This window comes from Rattus rattus, chromosome 10, assembly GCF_011064425.1.
Source record: "Rattus rattus isolate New Zealand chromosome 10, Rrattus_CSIRO_v1, whole genome shotgun sequence".
Lineage (NCBI taxonomy): Eukaryota > Metazoa > Chordata > Mammalia > Rodentia > Muridae > Rattus > Rattus rattus.
The window spans coordinates 27987340-28012868 of NC_046163.1; positions in this window are offsets into that span (position 1 = coordinate 27987340).

The window sequence follows — 25529 nt, forward strand, 5'->3', positions numbered from 1 at the left end:
GATCAAGATGCAGATCTATTGGCTCCTCCAGCACTGTGTCTGCCTGCATGCTGCCATAATAATACCATGATAAGAATGGACTGAACCTCTGAAACCATAAGACAGCCCTAATTAAATGTTTTTCTCTGAAACAGTTGCCTTAGCCCTGGTGTCTCTTCATTAGAAGAGGTAAAGGAAACTCTACCTAAAACTTTGCACTTAGTAAATAATATTTCCATAGTAATTTTTTTTAAGATTTATTCCTTGTTTGTTTGGATGTTTTACCTGCACCTGTGTACCATGCACCATGTATGTACACTGGTACATATATGTCATAGAGAACAGAACGGCTTGGATTCTATGGAATTATAGGTACAGTGTTTATGCACTTCAATGTGGGGTTGCAGGAACTAAACGTATGTCCACTGCAAATGCAGCATATGCTCTAAACTATTCAGATACATTTCTATCCTTCACAGAGTGTTTTGAACATAACTTATTCTACATTAAAATTATTTTTATGTTAATATTTTAACCATAACTTTTAAATAGCTTGTTAATTTGAAATATAATTTCAACAGAATACACTTCTGTTTCAAGGAAATTTGATGGGATATTTCTCTTTCTAAAATTTGATGGTATAATTAGATTCAATCATCTTTCAGCAAAATCATCTATCTCAAATATACCTAAGAATTTATGCTTAGAGAACTAAAAGTTGGTAGTAAATGGAGAGTATTGGTCTTGGTTAAATCAAAAATAATAACATGGAACATTATTTTTGCACTAAAATGTATGTAAAATCAATTTTCTATATGACTTGCACCATTGGGTATTTTTTATAGACATTGATAGTCAATGCTAGCATGTGCAAGGTGCAGAACACAAATAAAGATGTATAGTGACAAACGATGGTTCTGCTGCTTCATATCTGCTATTGCTTTCTTTAGATTGAAATGTGATTAACATTAACACCAACAGTGTTAACTATATGTAACTTTTATTGCTGTTACTGCTAAAACACTTGATTAGAGAAATTTGATATAAGATAAAATATATGGTAGAAAATTTATACACAAAAATATTTCCAGTATTTCAATATGGTGTAAATATAAAAAATTGGATTTATTCCATTTTGAATTTATAAGCAATATTTTCCTGGTGTCTCAAATATTCTTTAATACTGTTAACTTGAAAATATTTAATAAAATACTAAAATTTAACATTATTTGAAATCCATTCTGATACAGTCTCTATCAAATCTGTGGAGGTGCCTCAAGAAGAAAAAATTACTTCTATCATAAGATCAGCTGTACTACTTTTGGGCATATACCCAAATGTCGCACCCAACCTTGACCAGCAAGGAAGACACGACCAGCGAAGATCTTCTTCAAGCAGTTTTATTCAGGAACCTTGATACAATCTTCTGATCCCGGGGAATCCCCTTACCACACTTAAATAGCTAACGCTGGCCAATCCTAGCAAGCCAGGTGGGGATAGCAGATAGGTTGTATCTATGCGGAAGCGACCAGGCCAAGCAGGAACAGCCAGATAAGGACTTGTTTTTCTCAAGGAGCGGAAGGCAGAAACTGGCCGGGGTGCGGGACCTTGCAGCTTCCTACACCCAAAAGACTCTACATATTGATTTTTGGACCCCTGGACAAGAGATTGAAGTTAATATTTTAGTTATCAAAGCAGATCCAGCCTACAGGTTCTCCCAGAACCTATTTCAAGATATAACAGAGAGTTGCACATACTAATTCACAGAGACTGCAGTATGCACAAGCAGAAGCTGAATCTAGAAATCCCAGCAAGGAGTTTTGATCCGTCCATATCCAGGAGGTTATTCACAATTGATAGCTTCTGGAAGAGGACAAAAAATCTGTCTCCTTTAGAAGTGTGACACTGTTTAAAAACCCATTCCAGGGCAGACCCCATGCTCAGAAGATAGCTAACAGTCAAACTATATAATTTATATTGGATTTGCTTTAAATAAAATAATGAACATGAAGCTTGTTTGAGAAAATTAGAATTGTGCAGAGGAGCAAGAATTTTTATAAAATTTATATTAAAATGATAAAAATAAAATTATTGAAGTAAAGATGGATTATAGAAATCTAAAGGGACATAGAACTAGTTAGCAATACTTTGTAATGGCATCTATGAATTGAAAACTGATATTTGTTACTTTGTAAATATAAGAGTAAATTATAAATAATAGAACCTGGAATATGTGTAGACCAGTGTGGTACGATGTAAGTGTAGAGTGGAGAAATAAAACAATGTTTATAAATTTCAACTCCTTTAGAGAAAGTTCATTTTCAGCACTAACTGATGCAATCACTTTGCAACAGATTTTACGGTATAAATATTATTATTTTAATGTACAAGTTTGGAGTTGATGGAACCCCTATAATGACTGTAGTATTTGGGGAATTAATTTACTCCAGAGAGCAGTAATACATATGAACATAAAACAATAAGAACAAACTTTTATATAATCTAATTAAGTAAAACAAAAATGAAATTCAAAATGTATTTTTAAATTCTGACATTTTACTACCATGTAAAAATGTTTACTTTGAAATGCATATTTTTGTCTAAAATGCATTGCCTTGACTATATTCCTCATTTTATTTTTCATTGATATTTGCATATAGTTGCTGTGTTTATTTTAACTTTTACATTATTCTATATAGTGTCATTTTAGTTAAGTTTTGTTTTTTTCTATTCAATGAAAAAATAAGTTTCTATTCAATGAAAAAATAACTTTATATTTTTAAAATGTAATAAAAATATTTCTAGGTACAATGTGTATGGTCATCTAAATAATGTTGACATATGCTAAAGACCATATAACAATAAATAAGTATAAGATTATTTAACTGTGATGCTAACTTAGGCTTAGTTTTTACTTCTCATGTCTAGGGCCATCTATTTTTATTTTGTGGTTCAGAGTTCTAGTAACCACTCTAACTGGTATAGCAAAGAGTTTCAAAAGTTGGATAGATTTGTATAAGCATTTTCGGATTTGACTTGTCATAGATCTATCTGATTATAACAACTTTAAAATAAAATCCAAATATATGTGGTATACAAAGCTTTGTGTTCAAGGTTAAAATCCCTGGCCCTTAGTTACAAGCACATTAAAAGGAGCAGAGCAATATTGGCTCAACAGTTTTAAAGCTTTCACGTTCTGGCTCAAAATCACACATTGCATTGTAGAACAAGTAAATTTAGCTTATTTCCAAAATCATAGACCAGGAACTAAGTGAACAAAATTTTAGGCTAAGTTGATTATATATAACTAACTGATCATAAATGTAATTTCCTCTCATACTTCCTGAAATATAAGAAAATAATGTAGCTAACATAATTAAGACTTTATAGCTTGCATATAAATGTATCTTTCTACTTAGTATTTGGTTATAATATTATTTGCTTTTGCTATTTTGAAGTAGTTTCCCGAGCATTATTAATAAAATTAAATAATTATCAAATTTAATTGTATCTTTCTATTAAGTACAATTTTAATGAAATATTTGAATACCAATATAAGAAGTTAAAGGTTTTGATTATTTAAATGCATGTGAATGTATGTGTGTATGTATGTATGTTTGTGGGTGTGTGTGTGTTATTTTAAGAAGTAAAGCTATTTGATGACTTTGTCAATAACTGCCTAAAATAATAAAACTTTTCTAATCCTAACCTGAATCTTTCAAATATTTTATATTGGTGGTCAAATAACACAATAAACTGAACTCTGATACTGGATAATAAACAGAATTTTGAACAAGAATCAAATAATCTGAGATCTCAGTTCTTTTCCCTTTTGTAGCTACTTCATGCTATAAACTTTCTTCTTAAGGCTGTTACAATATATCCTAAATGTTTTGGTGTATTGTGTGCATTTATATTTCATTTTACCTCTAGGAACGTTTACCAACCCGTTACCTCCCAGGTCTCCGATTACTCCTTGAGATGCCCTCCACTGTTTGCCATTCCCTCTCCCATGCTCCTCTCTCCACACCTGATCCACATCTCATTCCACTCCGCATTTCCTCTCCCATCCAATTCCCTCCCTGCATTCACCTCTGATGAATATTTTTTTTTGCCTTCTGAGTGGGATTCAAGCATCCTTGCTTGGGTTCTCCTTGTTTTTTAGGCTCTTTGGGTCAGTGGATAGTATCGTGGTTATCCTGTACTGTATGCCTAATGTTTAATTATAAGTAAGTACATAACATGTTTGTCTTTCTGGGGCTGAGTGGTTACCTCACTCATGATGATCTTTGCTAGTTCCATTCATTAACTTGCAAATTTCATGATGTCATCGTTCTTAATAGCAGATTAATTTTCTCTCATATAAATGTACTGCTTTTTTTAAACTAATGTTTCAGTTGAGGGACATTGAGGTTATTTCCAGTTTGTGGCTATTATGAATAAATCTGCTATGAACATAGTTGAGCAAGTGTCCTTGTGTTATAGTGCAGTTTCTTTGATGTGGACCAAGGAGAGGTAAAGCTGTTTCTTGAGGTAGAAATATTCCCAAATTTCAGATAAACCACCAAACTGATTTTCAGAATATAAATTCCCACCAGCAATGAAGGAGTATTCCCCTGGCTTCAAATCCATATCAGCTTGAACTGTTACTTGAGGGTTTTTGTTTTGTTTTTTGTTTGTTTGGAGGTTTTTGGTGGTTATTTTACTTTTTTACATTTCAAATGTCACTCTTCCCAGTTTCCCCTCTGCACATCCTCTAATCACCTCTTCCCCTGATGATATGAGGGTGCTCCCCCACCCACCCACTTACTCCTGGCCTCACTTTCCTAGCATTCCTGTACATTGGTGCATTGTGTTTCCACAGAACTAAGGGCCTCTCCTCTCACTGATGCCCAACAAGGCCATCCTCTGTTACATTTGAATCTGGAGCCATGGTTTCCTCCATGTGTTCTCTTTGGTTGGTGGTTTAGTCCCTGGGAGCTCTGGTGGGGTCTGGTTGGTTGATATTGCTGTTCTTCCTATGGGGTTGCAAACGCCTTTAGCTACTTCAGTCCTTCCCGTAACTCCTCCATTGTCGTCCACACCACCACCCATCACCCCACCTCACCCCAACCCTTCGTGCTCAGTCCAGCGGTTGAGAAGGTTGAGCTCGTGCATCTGCCTTGGTCAGGCTTTGGCAGAGCCTCTCAGAGTTTAAGCAATTCTGATGGGTGTAAGAGTCTCAGCATTGTTTTGATAAACATCTTCCTGATGACTAAGGATCTTGAACATTTCTTAAAGAGCTTCCCAGTCATTAGAGATCCATCAGTCAAGATTTCTATTTATATCTGTATCCCATTTTTGAATGGAGTTCTTTTGGTTTGTTAAAATCCAATTTCCTGAATTTTTTTATATTTATGGATATCAGCCTTCTGTAGGATGTAGGGTTGGTGAAGATCTTTTCCCATTCTCTAGGTTGCTGTTTTGTCCTGTTGATGATGTCTTTTGCCAGAGAAGCTTTTCAGTTTCATGAGGTTCCATTTATTAATCCTTAATATCTGAGGTTTTTTCTCACTTCTGGAAGTTATCTCCTTTGCAAATGTTTTCAAGGTAGTTTCTCACTTTCTATTCTGTAAGGTTTAGTGTGTCTGGCTTTATATTAAGGTCCTTAATCCACCTGGACTCTGAGATTTGGGTAGAGTAATACATATGGTTCTACCTGCATTCTTCTACATGAAGGCTTCCGGTTCCAATACCACTAGTTGAAAATTCCTTCTTTTGTATGCTTTTGGCTTCTTTTACAAAAATCCAGTCTCTGGATGTATGTCGATGTATTTCTAGGTCTTCAGTTTTATTCCATTGATCAACCAGACTGTTTTTATGGCAGTACCATGTGGGTTTTATATTTTAAATTTATTATTATTATTATTATTATTATTATTATTATTATTATTATTTAATCTTTTTTTAAAAGTCTAGTTGCTATCCCCTTCCTGCTTGACCTCCAACACTGCCTCATCCCACTCGTCCACCCCTGTCTCCAAGAGGATACAGCTTTAAATCAGGTATGGCTATACTTCCCCAAGTCTCTTATTATACACAATTGATTGAACTCGCCTGAGTTTTTGGTTTGTCCATTTGAAGTGGAGAATTGCTCCTTCAAGGTTTGTAAAGAATTTTGTTGTTTTTTTTAATGGGAATTGAATTGAATCTGTAAATTGCTTTTGGTAAAATGACCATTTTTATTATGCTAATCCTTCCAACACATTAGCATGGAAGATCTTTCTATATTCTGATAAGTTTACTTTCTTTCTTCCAAGACTTTAAGTTCTTGTCATACAAATCTTTCAATTGCTTGGTTAGAGTTACACCAAGATATTTCATATTATTTGTGACTATTGTTCAGAGTGTTGTTTCCTTGATTTCTTCTCAGCCTGTTTATCATTTGAGTAAAGGCTACTGATATCCTTTTCTTTCTTTTTCTTTTTCTTTGAGTTAATTTTACATCCACCTACTTCATTGAAGGTGTTTATCATCTGTAGGAGCTTTCTGGTAGAATTATAGGGATCACTTATGTGTACTGTCATAACATCTTCAGTAACAATACTTTGACTTCCTTTCCAATTTGATCTCCTTTAGTTGTCTAATGGCTCTGGCTGGAACTTCAAGAACTACATTGAATAGATAAAAAGTAGGCAGACTTGTTTTGTCCTTAATTTTAGTGGAAGTGCTTTAAGATCTCCATTTAATTTGATAGTGGCTATTGACTTTCTGCGTATTGCTTATATTGTGTTTAGCTATGTGCCTTATATTCCCCGATCTTTCCAAGTCTTTTAACATGAAATTGTGTTGGTTTTTCTGAAAGGATTTTTCAGCATCTAATAAGATGATCATGCTGATTGTTTTGTTGTTGTTGTTGTTGTATGTTTGTTTCAGTTTGTTTGTATGGTGAATTACATTCTTGTATTTTCATATGTTGAACCATTCCTGCATCCCTGGGATGAACCCTATTTGATCATGGTGGATGATGTTCTTTATCTGCTCTTGGGTTCTCTTTGCATTTTTGCATTATTGTTCATAAGGGAAATTGGTCTGAAATTCACTTTTTTGTGGTTGAGATTTTATGTGGTTTAGCTATTATGGTGACTATGGCCTTATGAGATTGGCAGTGTTCCTTCTGTTTCTAAACTGTGGAATTGTTTGAGGATTATTGGTATATAGTTTAGTAAAATTCTGTGCTAGAACCATCTGGCCCTAGGCTTTTTTCTGGTTGGGAGAAATTAGTGTCTGCATCTGTTTCCTTAGTAGTTATAGGCTTATTTAGATTCCTTACCTTATCTTGATTGAACTTTGGAAAGTGGCATCTATTAAGAACATTGTCCATTTATTTAAGTTTTCCAATTTTGTGGCCTATACCAGCTTTGAGATAAGACCTAATGATGTTTTATCTTTCCTTCCTGTTTTTAGTACCCCCCACCTCATTTCAGATTTTGCTAATTTGGATACTGTCTCTCTGTCTTCTAATTAGTTTGGTTAAGAGTTTGTTGAATTTCTCTAAGAATCAGGTCCTAGTTCCATTGATTACTTTTATTTTTCTCTTCATTTCAAATATACTGATTTAAATCCTGAGTTTGATTATTTCCTGGCTTCTACTCTTGGGTTTGTTTGTTTTCTTTCTTTCATTCATTCATTCATTCATTCATTCATTCATTCATTCTCATTCATTCTCTCTCTCTCTTCCTTTTTTCTTTCTATCTTCCTTCCTTCCTTTCTTTTTCTCTTTCTTTCTTTCTATTATTTTTCCCCAGAGCTTTCATGTATACTTCTATATTGCTAGTATGACAACTCTCCAATTTCTTTATGAAGGAACTTAGTGTTATGAACTTTCCTATTAGCACCACTTTCATTATGTCTCATAACTTTGGGCATGTTATGCCATCATTTCCATTGGAGTTTGAATTTCTTTTCTTTTTTTTTTTTTTTTTTTTTTTTTTTTTTTTTTGTTATCCAGTGGTCATTCAGTAGATAGTCCGTGAGTTTCCCTGAGTATGTAGGCTTTCTGTTGTTTTTGTGGCTGTTGAATTCCAGCTTTAATCCATAGTGGTCTAATAAAATACAAGGGGTTATCTCAATTTTGGTGTATCTGTTGAGGCTTGTTTGTAAACAAAGTCAGTTTTGGAGAAGGTTCTCTGAGTTGCTGAGAAGATATATTCTTTTGTGCTTGGGTGAAATATTCAGTACGTCATTTATAATTCTTGAATTTATTACTTGTGACTTCTCACATATTTTTCACTTCTTAAAACTGGTGTATACCTTATACCTTTCTGTACAGCTGGATAGGTAGATAGAAAATGTTTAAATTAGGTTTTATTATGGAATGATTTTCATCAGCCATTGATTGTGAATGAAAGTTTTGCTGAGTATAGTATTTTGGTCTGGTGTCTATGGTCTTTAATGTTTATTTTGTTCTTCAAAATCTCAACTAAAGAAAAATCTAATGGCTCTGCCTTTATACATTATTTATTCTTTGTCCTTGTCAGATTTTAATTTATTTGTTTTTGTTCTATTGAGTATTTTAATTATTATGTATTGTGGATAATTTGTTTTCTTGTAATATTTGGTGTTCTGGATGAATCTTGTATCATGGTAGTAACCTCTTTCTTTATAGTGAGGCAATTTCCATCTACCATTTTGTTAAAAATATGTTCTGTGCCTTTGAAGTGATGTTTTACAACTTTCTCTACACATTTTATTGATTGTGACTCAGATTTTCTGGCTGATTTGACACTGGACCTTTTTTCTTTCAAGATATAAGATTTTTATAAAATGTACTTTTAACAACTCAGATATTTTTCTATGTCCTATAATCTGTTGCTGAAACTTACTTCTGAGGTTTTTATTTTTTGACATCTTAACTTTTTCTTTTTCTTTTTCTTTTTTTTTATTTTTGGGGAAGGGTTTTTGTTTGTTTGTTGTTTGTTGTTTTTAAACAAAGTTGAATCTTCAAGGAAAAATGTTATTACCTGTGACGCTGAAACCTTCTTACAATTCTTCTGTAAGTATCTTACTGGATGACTGAGGTACAATTTCTGTTCATGGCACAGATGCAACAGGAAGTGTCTATAACCAATGCCACTGTTTCCAATGTGTGTCATTTGTGTGTTTTTCAGACACATTTATTTAAGCCCTTTGGTGCTATAAGCATTATACTTCAAGATGATCACACTTACTTTACATGTTTTGCATTCTCCTTCCAGGCTCTCAGCAGAGGAAGTTCCTTTGTTGCTGTTGACTGTACATTAGTCTGGATAGTGGCATTCTCCAGACTTACTAGAGAAGTTACCATTTTTCTTAAATTTTTCATTTCCAGTTTTATTTCAATTTGGGTTTCTTTGTTTTTTTAGTGATTCTATATTTTTATGATGTGAATTATTTTCCTTATTGTTTAAATTGTTTGTACTTTTATTGAGTTCACTATGTAATTTATTAGTAGTATCTTCTTTAAGTCCCTTGACCATAATCATAATTGTTATTTTAAATTCCTTTTGTTTTGCTTTAGGCAAAGGTCTACTACAGTAGAATTACTTGTTGCTGATGAAGACATATTGTCTTGTTATGTTTTAGTAGTAGCACTAGAATATATGTGTGTGGAGTTATATTTGTGGTGTTTCAAATATTGATATCTGGTCTTGTATCATTAGGTAAGTGTTCCATTATTTGGTTGCTAGTCTGTGCAGATTGTAAACAAGTGTGGTGACTTCATGGGTCCCTGGTAGAATTTTTCTCTGCTTTGACAGACGTGCAGGGAAAAGAATGGAATGGAGATTGGATAGGAAGAAAGGGTTTGGGGCACTGCAGAAATGAGCAAAGGGTCAGAACCAAAAACAGGAGTCCCTAGAAAACAGAGTTGAACTAGGAAGAGTAGCTTTTGCAAAGAGGCTGCTACCAGATGGTAAAGAAGCCTGGAGAGATCACAGTGGAAAACATAAGTAGTAATTAAAGTGGCCTACCCAACCTCTAACTCACTGTGAGCACTAAAGGTCCCTGGTAGTGTTTCCATAGATTAGTTGCTGACACAAAGGAATGAGGATGGGCAAAGAGAAAGCTGAGATGAATAGTAGGAAAGGGCTAAGCTGGATATGTACCAAGACACAGAGTCCTTGGGAATAAATTTACTTTGTATGTGTATTCTTTTCACTAAGAAATGAACTTCTTATAATTTTTAATATTATATGCTGTGCCATTGTGATTCTGTTTTGTATGTCAACAGTACACCATCTAATGCACTGTACTGGCTGGTTTTGTGTGTTAACTTGATACAAACTGTAGTTACCACAGAGAAAGGAGCCTCCCATGAGGAAATGTCTCCATAAAATCCAGCTGTAAGGCATTTTCTCAATTAGTGATCTAGGGGGGAGGGCCTCTTGTGGGTAGTACCATCCCTGGACTGGTAGTCTTGGTTTCTATAAGAAAGCAAGCTAAGCAAGCCGTAAGGAACATCTCTCCATGGCTTCTGCATCAGCTTCTGCTTCCTGGCCTGTGTGAGTTCCAATCCTGACTTCCTTTGGTGATGAACAGCAATGTGAATGTATAACCTGAAAAAACTCTTTCCTTCCCAACTTGCTTCTTGGTTATGATATTTGTGCAGGAATTGCAACCCTGACTAAGACACGTGCCATCCAGAATTCTAACTCTGAGTTCTGTTTCCTTCTGTTATTCTAAACTTCATCAACACTTAAATATTATTAATTTTTTTTATTATAATGAAAAGGCTATGGTGTTTGTGAATTATAAGTATCAATGTAATAATTGATACCTCACAACCAACTGTAGCTCCACTTCCAGAAAATCCAATGTTACCTTCTCGCTTCTGAGATCACCAGGCATATAAGTGGTATATAGACTTAGATATAAGCAAAATACCCACACATTAAATTTAAAAAAATAAATAAAATTTACAATTATCCATGTAGAAGTATCCATATTCCTCAAAGTAATATAGATGGCCAGCATATTTTCTGTTGTCTCCAAGCTAAACAAACCTACAATTTACATTCACAGTGCCACCAACAAACCCAATAGGAAAAGCAACTGAGAATGTAAAGAGCAAAAAAGAGATATTATGCTATTTTATATCAGAATATATTGTGATGCCATAGCATCAAAATAGCATTTTCTTGGCAGAAAATCGCACACATAAAACAAGGAATAAACACAAAGAGCACTTCTTGGCATCCACAATAGTGTCTGGGTTTGGTGTTTGTATATGGAATAGATTCCCAGGTGGGGCAGTTTCTGGATGGACTTTCTTTCAGTCTCTGCTCCATATTTTGTCTTCGTGTTTCCTTTAGAGAGGAGCCATTCTGTGTTAAAAGTTTGGAGATCAGTGGTGGCCCCATTCCCCAACAAGGGACCTTGCCTAACCTCTGGATATGGTCTCTACAGGTTCTCCCTCACCTTTCTTGGGCATTTCAGCTAATCTTATCCCAGTTGGTCCTGGGAGTCTTTTGCTTTCCTGGCATCTCTGACTTGCTGGCGGCTGCCCCCAGTTCTCCATCTCCCACCGCTACACACCTCTGCTCCAATTCTTCACCTTCTGTCTATCACCCCCATCTCCTCCCATCATTGATCCTTCCCCTCTTTTCCCCCTCCCTACCCCCTCTCTCTTCCTTCCAAGTTCCTCCCACCCTTTACCTCCCTAAGTATTTTACTTTTTCTTCTAAGAAGGACGGAAGCATCCACGTTTTGGAATTCCTTCTTCTTGAGCTTCATATGGTCTGTGCTTTGTATCTTGGGTATTCTGTGCTTTTTGTCTGGACTTTGATAGCCACATGGAGGGGCAGAAAGAAGGTTGTTCACCTTTCCCTACTTTTTGTTTTCACATCTTAATCTTGAGGTGAATTTTTCCTGTGCCTGGAACAAACACCATTAACAGAATATAAGTAGGGACAAAGTTCAGAACCATTTTCCACAGTGCCACGTAATAGTGCATAAGAGCCCTCCATTCTCCATTAACCCTTGGTTTTTAGTTAGTTTGGAAGGGCTGGTATTAACAATGTCATCTTATTTCTCTGAAGAAAGACTCAGCAATAACTTCAGAAACCATGGTTTCTGAAAAAATAAACACAAAAAAATTAAGTATATTTTATATTTTATGCTCTTAATGCCTTGAGGTAATACATAAAAAGAACAATGCATAAATCTACTAATCCTTATCATGTTCTAGAGTTCTGAAGAATCCATGAAGAAAGAAATTGATCATATATTTGAGGTATAATTTTACCAAAATTATCAAGGTCACATTCATTTTAGCTCTGCATAAATAAGCTTATATGCACATATTTGTGTAAAATATATTATATCTTCTTTGTGGACAGTTCTTTAGAAATTCTAATTTATAATTTAAATCATAATTGTAATTTTAATGCTGTTTACTATTTACACAGAAAAATATCACTAATTCTATCAATTTTGAATTACTTATGTATATGTACTTAATTTTCTTTTGTACTTAAGGTCTGTATTCTGTCAAAATTAATATTTTTAAATCTACACTTTCAATGTGACAGAGTTAGAGGAGACGTTGTAGATAATAACTGGGTCGTAAAAGTAGTTATATCAAATTGAATTAATTATGCCATAAATGATAAAAAATTTGATTGCTCACTCTCTTTTAATCATATGACTGGGCAGAAACATTAGAGTATATGCTCAAATGCAAATAAATAAGCACCATTTTAAAAGACCCTGAAACTCTCAGCAAATACACAGGCATGTAAACCGCCAAAAAGCCCATTCAGCAGCGGCTTGCTTATATGCTATGTGAAATGACTTTGCTTTTAATTTCCTACTTAAGTGAAAGAAAAATGTTTTTATAAAAGTTGATGATTGTTACTTTTTTTTTATTTTTACACTCTATATTTTATTCTCCTTTGGTCCATTCTCCTACTGTTTTACATTCCATACCTCCTCACTGCCCCACCCTTGCCCCGACCTGTCTCCACCCCACACATGCCACCAGATCTCTAAGCAATCTGGGAACCCCAGTCTCTTGTGGGTTAGGTGCATCTTCTCTGACTGAACCCAGACCCAGGAGTCCCCTGCTGTGTGTTTGTTGGAGGCCTCATCTCAGCTAGTGTGTGTTGCTTGGTTGGTGATCCAGTGTCTGAGAGATCTTGAGGGGTCAAGGTAAATACAACCTGTAATCACCTGGGTATAAAGTCATGAGGAGATGTAGGCATTAGATTGACCTGCACCAATGGAGAGAGAGGGAGAAAGAGAGAGAGAGAGAGAGAGAGAGAGAGAGAGAGAGAGAGAGAGAGAACAGAGACAGAAAGACAGAGAAACCAAAACAGAGAAACACACAGAAAGAAAGACAGAGAGATACAGAGGTAAAGATGGGGAGAGATAGACACAGAGAGACAGAGAAAAATGCAGAGGTAGAGAGAGCTAGAAAATGAATGTATGAACATTTACTTTTTGACTTCCTTCACTTCATTTTTTAAAGTTCCTTCCTTGATTTCCCCATAATTATAGACTATGACCTATAATTCTAAGTTAAATTTAAACTTTTTTCCATGAAAATGCTTTTCTTTGAAAATGTTTTTTTTTGTTTTCAAATGTTTGTGTTTATTGAAAATGTTTATTGTCTTATTGTGAATATATTTTAGCTATGTTTACTTTGAAATTTTTTCCATCTTTATTAAATTGGGTATTTCTTATTTACATTTCAAATGTTATTACCTTTCCCGGTTTCCAGGCCAACATCCCCCTAGCCCTCCCCCTCCCCTTCTATGTGGGTGTTCCCCTCCTCATCCTCCCCCCAATACTGCCTCCCCCCAACAATCATGTTCACTGGGGATCCAGCCTTGGCAGGGCGAAGGGCTTCCCTTTCCAATGATGCCCCTACTAGGCTATTCATTGCTACCTATGAATTTGAAGCCCAGGGTCAGTCCATGTTTAGTCTTTGGGTAGTGGCTTAGTCCCTGGAAGCTCTGATTTGGTTGGCACTGTTGTTCACATGGGGTCTCAAGTCCCTTCAAGCTCTTTCAGTCCTTTCTCTGATTCCTTAATGGAGATCCCGTTCTCAGTTCAGTGGCTTGTTGCTGGCGTTCACCTATGTATTTGCCATATTCTGGCTGTATCTCTCAGCAGAGATAAACACCCGGTTCCTGTCAGCCTGCACCTCTTTGCTTCATCCATCATATCTAGTTTGGTGGCTCTGTATGTATGGGCCACAAGTGGGGCAGGCTCTGAATGGGTGTTTCTTCAGTCTCTGTTCTAAACGTTGCTCCCTATCCCCTCCTAAGGGTATTCTTGTTCCCCTTTTAAAGAAGGAGTGAAGCATTCGCATTTTGGTCATCCTTCTTGAGTTTCATGTCATGAACATGCTTTTAATCAGGATTTTTATTTTACAACACAAATGAAAGCACAACAGGACCCTATATGTATTTTCAAGAATCTTTTCAGTACCCAAAATTTTAAATTAAGAAGCACATAAGAATGTTTAAGCTATACATGTTTATATTATGCTTAAATTATAAATATAAAAGCACTAATCACATTCAAAATAAACTTTAAAAGCACATAGTGGCTATATGTTAAATACAGCTAATTTGATAACTTAAGCCAAGACAGGTTCTAACTTACTTAAATTTTAAATAACTTAAATTATAAATAAGTATAAAAGTATATTATTACTGGTTTGTTTAATAGCACAAGAATAACTTCCATTATTTACCTAACTTCCATTATTTACTTAATATGGAATTATCACAACATTCCTCAGAATTATATTTGTAATGTGCTTCTTGTCATGACATCAATTATTTCAGATTCTTGCATGAATTACTAAATTAGTAGTGAACTAATATAGCTAACTTTTCTAGTCAAACTCATAATCCTACTATGAGAGGAGATTTGGGCCAACACATATCTTCAGTTTGTACTGTGCCTGCTGATCCTTGTACTCAGCTAGACCAGCCTGGGCATCAGCTGCAGTTACAGCCCAAATTTTTCTAGGAGTCGTTCAGAATATGACCCATAGTATTGGAGGTATATCTGAATGAGAAATATGAATTCAGCCAACTCTTTTTAAATTAAAAATCCTGAGACTTCTATCTTTCAATGTGTGTATCAGCAAGCCGTTATGCACCCCAAAACACCATATGTGTTTTTAACCCATACTTTGTTTCCTTTCCTTATTTTCTATCCTGCACTGTGTTCTCCTAAGGCTCTTATTTTCTTCTATGTATCACCTTTTTGAATATACTACATACCTTAATTATGACCCATACCTTACTATTCAAAAATTTTAGAGGGAAGATGTAATGGCACATTATGTATAAGAAATAGCTAATGGGTTTGAAGTAAAATTTAGTAAGTTATATTTATTATATTCTGAATATAAAATCAAGGCTTATTGCATGCATACTGATGCACATTTTCAGTGCACAAAAAATAAGTGAAAAGAAAAACAAGTCTAAGTTGGGAATGAATAAATATATAGTTAACTAATTATATTATGATTATGTGTCTCCCAGATAAAACTAAAATATACTTGGTAAGAGTGTCTATGGATCAACAAAAATACACTGTGAGATTCTCATAAAATCCAAACCCAAGACAAAAATTATTGAATGCAAGTGGTGTGAGGGAGGAGCAATGCTTAAATTTTAGACACTCTATCTCAACTCAAAGGAAGAGAAACCAAAGCATAAATATGTGCAGGTAATTTAAACGGGAGTGGTAGCATAAGTACCAGCTTCTGCTTACTTCAGTAGACAGAGTCAAACTTGATTATGGGCAGAGGAAGAATAAAGAATAGTATGCTAGGTTCTAGATAAAGTCTTCTATGAATAAAATTTCTATAGTGATAGGTAGTATTTTAAAATCAAAGTAATTCTATTTAAATTTTATTTATGGCAAAAACGTATAGGGCAAGGATATTAGAGGAAGCCTATAGCTTCCCCTTGCAATTGTTCAAGCAATTGCAATGCTGTATAGCACTTGCCTATTAATAGAGGTCCACTGTGCTCTTACTTCTACTCACCTAGCGCCATGCATTCCTCTTCCCATGTTTTGTGCATGGACATGTCCCCATTTCTCAAATATTAGATGGAAAATGTCAGGAAGGTGGGAATCACCACACCTTCACCATGGTAACCACCGAATCCTCTTAATTGGAAAACGTATATTGCATTATTCTGGTCTGCTAGCAGCAGCAGATGGGTCGTGATAAATAAGAAAATCAATTGATTGTAAAGTTTTACACCACTCTGTTTATGATTTCTTGTATGTCACTTTGGAGAAGAAAATTACTGAGTACAGAATGTAAACTATAAAATCAGAAATACTGTGTTTCATTTATGATATTCTTGGAATTTTTATCAAATGAGGTTTTTTTTTATTTCCCTTAAAAACATAACTGTTTTGGTACAACAAAACTAAGGGTTACAAAAATATATATTATTTCCCAAGTGTTTTTCCAAAAGCATGTGCAAAGTGTAATATATATGAGTATATGTGCATAATCCAAGAACTAAACCTATATTGATATACTTTAAGACATTTTATAAAGAAAATTTCTGGGTTTTTTTTCCAATAAAAATTTTGAAGTACGACGGGATCATACTGTGATGTTTGCTATAAGTTATCAACTTGACTATTTGGGATCATCCGGACATTGGCTTCTTGTGGGAGAGTGGACCATGCAAGGAACTTTGGTAAGGTTGAAAGGATTCTGAGACTCTGGCAACTGGACACTACCTGGGACATTAGCTGTCTCCCTGCTTCCCACTAGATTCCTGGTCCAGGAATACGTGCCACACTCCTCACATAGCCTGGATCAGAGTTCTCTATGACAATGAGTTACCTAGAGGTTGGGAGGGTTTAGCCATTAAGCTTCTCTTCCTGGACGTTCCTTCCTACAAAAGGTAATGTGATCCACACTGGGGAGGTGATATGCACGAATTTTTCATGACGAACATTCAATAAACTGTATGCATAAACATGTACTGTCTCTTTCATCAAGAACTGCTGCCATGAGGAGCATGAGGAAAGCCTTCCTCTACAGAGCCTTCCCACCTAAGTCTCCAGCAGAAGGCCCCTCCAGGCTCCAGACTTCCACCACCACAGCTGAGCTAAGCTGGAGTTCCCCATCTCCCTACCCCTGGGAGGGAACTCTGTTCCCAACTCCCCTTGACCCAGTAGCTTCTGCATGTCCAGGATTTTGGGAGACTCCAGCCCGGGAATCTCACTGCAGGCCCCTGGACCCAAGATCCTCTATTCCTGATTTATCTGCACAGTTTCCAAGCACGACTGGAAGCCCATGAATCCGGGAGCCCAGCTTTGCCCTTACATATCTTAGGCTGTGTTTTCCCACCCCTGAGTGGTGCGTCAGTGCTTTAGAGCCCAGTACTCAAAAGCACAAGGAAAATGCTGTCTAGCACCTCTCCTTTATTCTGCCCAGTGGATTTCCTACACCCCAGAGGCAGGGCAAAACAGGAAAGGACAGCCTCTGAGCACACATATAGGAATTTTCTTGATTGTATTGGTTGACATAAAGTACTCATCTTAATGGTAAATGGAACCATTCCTTGGGTATGGAATGCTCCACCGTAAATGTAAGAACTGGAGCTGCACAGCAGCTCACATGAAAACACTGCACATTTCTTCTGATATTGACTATACTGTGACCAGATAATTTCCTGACACCTAGAATTTCCCTCCAACTAGACTACATCCTGGAACTGTGAACTAAACTACATCCGTTCTTCCTTAAGTTGCTTTTGTTGGAGAATTTTAGTATAGAATACTCGCATATTTAAGTTGTAAAGAGGAACATAAATGCCTGTTTCATATTCTCAAAGTAGGTTTTAGGTGTTGGGTTTGCTACTTACATATAATTTGGCTTTCTAATTTTAGAAAGTACTTTCTAAAATTATTTTCATAATGACTGCAAAGAAGTTTCTTTTCTTATTGTTCAGAATTTCTTTGTCTACATCAGCACATCCTAATGGAAATGTTTCAGGTATCAAATAATAATCTAACTGTAGACTTATAACTAAATCAAAGGAAACCATATGACGCTCACTAATAATCACTACTGTGCATGCATCCAATAATCACACATAAAAGAGGACAGCTTGGTAAAATTAAAAAAAAGATGTATGTCTCAGGAGCAGGTGCTATCTTCCAATATGCTGCGTTGCCTACTCCATGTTCACAACCTGTCTGTGATAGAGGAAAATTTTCTAACTTTATCTCAAGAAAGAAATTAACACCTCTCTTAAATTCATACCTCTATTTATGTCTTATATTTTTTTCTTGCTCTGTTTTTTTGAAACATATTGAAACTACTGAAAAATTTTAAATATCAAAGTAAATGTGGCAACCATATTATAGAAATTGAGCTTCAGGATGTGCAATTTCTACACATACTTAATCCTGTAAAACAAAGAGTCCTTTGTACAAAATATTCACTTATGGGCAAAATATTTATAACATGCTGAGACCTACATTTTGCTTTTTGGTTTTTGTTTTTTTAACTTAGCTTTTCAGGGTTGTTTTACTTGAACACTTTATACATAATAACACTTATTACATAGTCAATTATCTTGCACACTAGCAATTATGTATTCTTTCTTTATAAAACGTTTTTCATTCACTTTTAGTTTTATAACAATAATAAAAATTTCAGAGTGTTTTGACAACAAATATTCTCAGTTTAAAAAGAAATATAAAGTCAAGTTTATCAGTTTATCAGTAAATATAAAATTAAGAGGCACTTTATTGTTTTAGTCTATGGTCATTTGTAGATAATCAGTTGAGAAAATTCCTCTTTGTTCTTAGATTTCAAGTAAGTTTTATAATAAATAGGCATTGAAACTTCTCAAGTAACATTCTTTTTGTAGATCGTTTCTATTTCTCATTGTATGATATAGCTTTTTTTGCATAAAATGACTAGAAGTCTTTCCTTTGTTTCTATTTTTCAAGAGAAGTTTTGGTATCCTTTCTTCATTAATTGTTTGATAGGATATCATAATGATGTCACCTGGTTCTTATGATTATTTTATATGGAAGCATCATAGACTTTTAATAAACACTGTTAATAAAATACTGTTATATACATAATGAAGCTCCGTGGTTAACTTTCTACTTTGTGTTGTAAAATAATTTTATTGCATCACATTCAAAGCCCTTCTAGATCTTTGAGATTCAGGTGGCATGGCACGCCTTTAATTGCTCTGGCTGGAATATGAAGATTGCTTCAGTACGCACCTTTACTCTGAAATAATGACATTTAGTTGAAGGGCAGACAAAGTGACGAATCAGAGAAAGATTTGACAGAATGAGTCAGAGATAGGATATGTACAAATAACAGACTAGAAAAAGGCTACTTAAGAGCAACTCAGGGTGAGAAGGTTGGAGTTCAGTTGAGTTCTGTGCAGTTCTGTATACTTGAATACATTTGAGTTCAATGGAGTTTCTGCAGTGCTGTTCAGTTTCATTCTGTTCCTGCAGTCAGTGGAGTTCAGTTCAAGGAGTTCAGAGGCAGTTTTCCAAGCAAAGCAATTAAGTAGGAAGCCAAGAAAATCCAATTTGAGTCAGATTGCTTGGAGAGGTGTTTGAACCAGAATAGCTGATTTGAACCAGTCATCCACCGTTCAGAAAGAACTAGAAAGGATTTGTTTATCCACAAGTTAGCCTCAGCAGCTGGAATATTTGAGCCTAGGTTAGTGGACAGAGGCTGAAAGCTGAGGCCATTGGAATCCAGACTAGCAGACGATTAAACTGCATTGAGTCTAGAAAATTTCAGGTCAAGGTCTAGAGCTAGTTAGATATATGGCTCATCCCAAGTCATATATTCTTAAAGCTTGGGTAGAGCTCCCATCTCATCCCTTCCTCAGAGAAAATAAAACCAACACTTACAATGTGTCACTATAAATACTTTACTTTGTCCAAGTTATCAAATTTGTTGACAAATTTTTTGATTTTTAATTTTTCTTTAAAGGATTATGTGTTGAGTTAATAATGACTACACATCTACATTTTAACATTACCAATTTATATTTCATCATTATTGCTTCAGTTTTACCTATCTTTTAAGGAACAAATAAGATTTTTTTGTATGTTTTTATTGGATGCTTTTTATGTACATTTCAAATGTTATTCCCTTTTCTGGTTTCCTGTCCATAAACACCTATCCCCCTTCTCCTCCCCCTTATATGAAAGTATTCCCCCATCCAACCACCTATTCCTTCCCACTACCTGCCCTGACATTCCCCTACAGTGGGGGTTCTACCTATGGCAAGACCAAGGGCTTCTTGTCCCATTGCTGAACAACAAGGCCATCCTCTGCTACATATGCAGCTGGAGCCATGGGTCTGTCCATGTGTACTGTTTGGATGTTGGTTTAGTCCCTGGGAGCTCTGGTTGGTTGGTATTGTTGTTCTTATGAAGTTGCAAGCCCTTTCAGTTCCTGCAATCCTTTTTTTAAAATCCTTTAAAGGGGACCCTATTCTCAGTTACATGGTTGGCTGCTATCGATAGCCTCTGTATTTGTCATGTTCTGGGATGATATCCACTTATCAGTGAGTGCATACTATGTGTGGGTTTTGTGATTGGGTTACCTGACTCAGGATGATATTTTCTAGTTCCATCCATTTGCCTATGATTTTCATGAAGTCATTGTTTTTTAATAGAAGAGTAGTACTCCATTGTGTAGATGAGCCACAATTTCTATATCCATTCCTCTGCCAGAGGACATCTGGGTTCTTTCCGGGTTCTGGATAATATAAATAAGGCTGCTATGAACATAGTGGAGGATGTGTCCTTGTTATATGTTGGAGCATTTTTTGGAGTATATGCTTAGGATGGATATAGCTGGGTACTCAGGTAATAATATTTCCAATTTTCTGAGGAACCATCAGGATGATTGCCAGAGTGCTCGTACCAGCTTAAAATCCCACCAACAATGGATGAGTTTTCTAACTTCTCCCCATCCTTGCCAGCATCTATTGTCACCTGAGATTTTTATCTTAGCCATTCTGACTGTTAAGGGGTGAAATTTCAGGCTTGTTTTGATTTGCATTTCCCTGATGACTAAGGATGTTGAACATTTCTTTAGGTGCTTCTCAGCCATAAGTTATTCCAAAACTGAGAGTTCTTTCTTTAGCTCTTTACCCCATTTATATAGGTTTATTTATGTCTCTGCATTCTAACTTCTTGGGTTGTTTATATATATTGGGTATTAGCCCTCTATCAGGTGCAGGATTGATAAAGATCTTTTCCCAATCTGTTGGTTGCTGTTTTGTCTTAACAACCGTGTCTTTTGCCTTACAGAAGCCTTGCAGTTTGATAAAGTCCCATTTGTCGATTCTTGATCTTAGAGCATAAGTCATTGGTGTTCTGTTCAGGAAATTTCCCCCAGTGTCCATGTGATCGAAATTCCTCCCCACTTTTTCTTCTGTTTGTTTGTGTGTATCTGGTTTTATGTCGAGGTTCTTGATCTACTTGGACTTGAGTTTTGTACAAGGTCATAAGAATGGGTCAACTTGCATTGTTCTACATGCTGACCTCCAGTTGAACCAGCACCATTTGTTGAAAATATCTTTTCCCCAATGGATGGTTTTAGTTACTTTGCCAAAGATCAAGTGACCACAGGTATGAGGGTTCATTTCTGGTTCTTCAATTCTATTCCACTGATCTACCTGCCTGTCTCTGTACCAAAAACCATACAGTTTTTCTCACTATTGCTCTGTAATAACTGCTTGAGGTCAGGAATGGTGATTCCCTCAGAAGTTCTTTTATTGTTGGTATAGTTTTCAGTAGCCTGGGTTTTGTGTTATTCCAAATGAGTTTGCAAATTGCTCTTTCTATCTCTATGGAGAATTGGATTGGAATTTTGATGGAGATTGCATTGAATCTGTACATTGAATTTGGCAAAATGGCTATTTTTACAATATTAATGCTGCCAATCCATGAGCATGGAAGATCTTTTCATCTTCTGAGATCTTCTTCAATTTCTATCTTAAGAGACTTGAAATTCTTGTCATACAGATATTTTATTTGCTTGGTTAGAGTCACACCGAGGTATTTTATGTTATTTGTGACTATTGTTAAAGGTGTCATTTCCCTAATTACTTTCTCAACATGTTTATCCTTTTAGTAAAGAAAGCTTACTGATTTGTTTGAGTTAATTTAATACCCAGCCACTTTGCTGAAGGTGTTTATCAGGTTTAGTAGTTCTCTGGTGGAACTTTTGTGATCACTTAAATATACTATCATGTCATCTGCAAATAGTGATATTTTGAGTTCTTCCTTTCCAATTTGTATCCCTTTGACCTGCTTTTATTGTTTGTTTGCTCTAGCTAGGGCTGAGTACTCTATTGAATAAGCAGATAGAGAGTGGGCAGTCTTGTCCAGTCCCTGATTTTAGTGGGATCGCTTCATTTCCCTCCATTTAATTTGATGTTGGCTACTAGTTTTCTGTTTATTGGTTTTACTATGTTTAGGTGTGGGCCCTGAATTCCTGACATTTCTAAGAATTTTAACATGAATGGGTGTTGGACTTGCTCAGCATCTAATGAGATGATCATGTGTTTTGTTTTGTTTTGTTTTTCTCTTTGGGTTTGTTTATATAATGGACTACATTGATGGATTTCATATATTGAACCTTCCCTGTATCAGTGGGATGAAGCCTACTTGATCATGATGTATGATCATTTTGCAGTGTTCCTGGTTTAGTTTCGGATAATTTTATTAATTATTTTTGCCTCAATCTTCATAAGTGAAAATGGTTTGAAGTTCTATTTCTTTGTTGGGTCTTTGTTTGGTTTAAGTGTAAGAATAATTGTGGCTTCATAGAAGTAATTGGGTAGTGTTCCTTCTGCTTCTGTTTTGAGGGATTGTTTGGATAGCATTGTTATTAGATCTTCTATGAAGGTCTGATAGAATTCTACACTAAACCCATCTGATCCTTGGCTTTTTATGGTTGAGAGACTTTTAATAACTGCTTTCATTTCTTTGGAAGTTATGGTACTATTTGGATGGTATATCTGATCCCATTATAACTTTGGTACCTGGCATCTGTGTAGAAAATTTTCAATTTCATCCAGATTTTCCAGTGTTGTTGAATATAGACATTTGTAGTAAAATCTGATGATTTATTGAATTTCCTCACACTGTGTTGTTATATTTTAATTTGGTCTCTCTCTCTCTCTCTCTCTCTCTCTCTCTTCTCTTTCTCTCCTCCTCCCTCCTTCTCTGCCCTCTGGTTAGTCCAGTTAAGAAGTTAAGGGTTTATCTATCTTGCTGGTTTTCTCAAAGAACCAGCTCCTGGTTTTGTTGATTCTTGTATAGTTCTATTTGCTTATACTTTGCTGATTTCAGCTCTGAGTTTGATCATTTCCTGGTGTCTACTCCTTTTGGGTGTATCTGCTTCTTTTTGTTCTAGAGCTTTTAGGTGTGCTGTCAAACTGGTGATGTATGCTCTTTCAACTTTGATTTGGAGGCCTTCAGTGCTGAGGTTTCCTTTTAGCACTGCTTTCATTTTTCCCACATGTTTGGTTATGTTGTGCCTTAATTTTCATTAAATTCTAAAAAGTCTTTAATTTATTTCTTTATTTCTGCCTTGACTAAATTATCAATTAGTAGAGCATTGTTCAACTTCCATGTGTATGGGCTTTCTGTCATATTTGTTGTTATTGAAGACCACCCTCAGTCCTTGGTAATCTGATAGGATGTGTGGATTATCTTCTTGTTTCTGTTGGGACCGGTTTTGTCACTGATTATATGGTCAGTTTTGAAGAAGATACCTTGAGGTGCTGAGAAGAAGGTATATTCTTTTGGTTTAGGATGAAATGCACTATAGATATCTGTTGAATCCATTTGGTTCATAATTTCTGATAGTTTTTCTATGTCTCTGTTTAGATTCTGTTTCTTTGATCAGTTCATTGATGAGACTAGGGTATTGATGTTTTCCATTATTATGTTTGAGGTGCAATGTGTGCTTTGAGCTTTAGTAAGGTTTCTTTTATGATTGTAAGTGCCCTTGTATTTGGAGCATAAATATTCAGGTTTGAGAGTTCATCTTGCTGGATTTTTCCTTTGATGAAAATGAAGTGTCCTTCATTATCTCTTTCGATAACTTTTGGTGGAAGTTCGATTTTATTCGATATTAGTATGGCTACTCCAGCTTTGTTCTTGGGATCATTTGCTTTGAAAATTGTTTTACAGCCTTTTACTCTGAGGTAGTATGTGTCATTGTCTCTGGGGGTATATTTCCTGTTTGCAGCAAAATGCTGGGTCTCTTTATGTATGCAGTCTGTTAGTCTGTCTTTTTATTGGGGAATTGAGTCCATTGATGTTAAGGAATATTAAGGGATAGCGATTGTTACTTCCTATTATTTTTGTTGTTGGCAGTGGAATTATGTTTGTGTGGCTCTCATCTTTTGGGTTTGTTGGAAGGGGATTACTTTCTTACTCTTTCTAGGGTGTAGTTTCCCTCCTGGTGTTGGAGTTTTCAGTTTATTATTTTTTGTAGTGCTGAATATCTAGAAAGCTAGTGGGTAAATTTGGTTTTATTACGGAATATCTTTTTCTCTACATTTGTGTTAATTGAGAGTTTTGCTGGCTATAGTAGCCTGGGTTGACCTTTGTGTTCTCTTAGGGTCTGTATGACATCTGTCCAGGATCTTCTGGCTCTCATAGTCTCTGGTGAAAAGTGTGGTGTAATTCTCATAGTTCTCCCTTTACATGTTACTTGACCTTTTTCCTTACTGCTTTTAATATTCTGTCTTTGTTTTGTACACTGGTGTTTTGACTATTATGTGACAGGAATAATTTCTTACTTGGACCCGTTTATTTGGAGTTTGGTAGGCTTCTTTTATGTTGATGGGCATCTCTTTCTTTAGGTTAGGGGAGTTTTTGTCTATAATTTTGTTGAAGATATTTACTCACCCTTAAATTTGGGAATCTTCACTCTCTTCTAGACCTATTATCCTTAGGTTTGATTTTCTCATTATTTCCTGGATTTTCTGGATTTTTTGGTTTAGGAGCTTTTTGTGTTTTGCATTTTCTTTGACTATTGTATCAATGTTTTCTATGTTGTCCTCTGCATTTGAGATCCTCTCTTCTATGTTTTTTATTCTGTTGGTAATGCTTGTGTCCACGATTCCTGATGTCTTTCCTAGGTTTTCTATTTCCATTGTTGTCTCGGTTTGCGATTTCTTGTTTGTTTCTATTTCCATTTTTAGATTCTGGATGGTTTTGTTCTATTCCTTCATCTGTTAGTTGTGCTTTCCTGTAATTCTTTAAGGGATTTTTGTTTCTTCTTCTTCAAGGGCTTCTTTTTGTTTACCTGTGTTGTCCTGTATTTCTTTAAGGGAGTTATTTATGTCCTTCTTAAAGTCCTCTATCATCATCATGAGATGTCATTTTAAATCCAAATCTTGCTTTTCCCATGTTGTGGGATATACAGTATTGCTTTGGTGAAGAAACTGAGCTCTGATTATACCAAGTAGTCTTGGTTTCTGTTGCTTAGTTTCCTGCATTTGCCTCTTGCCATC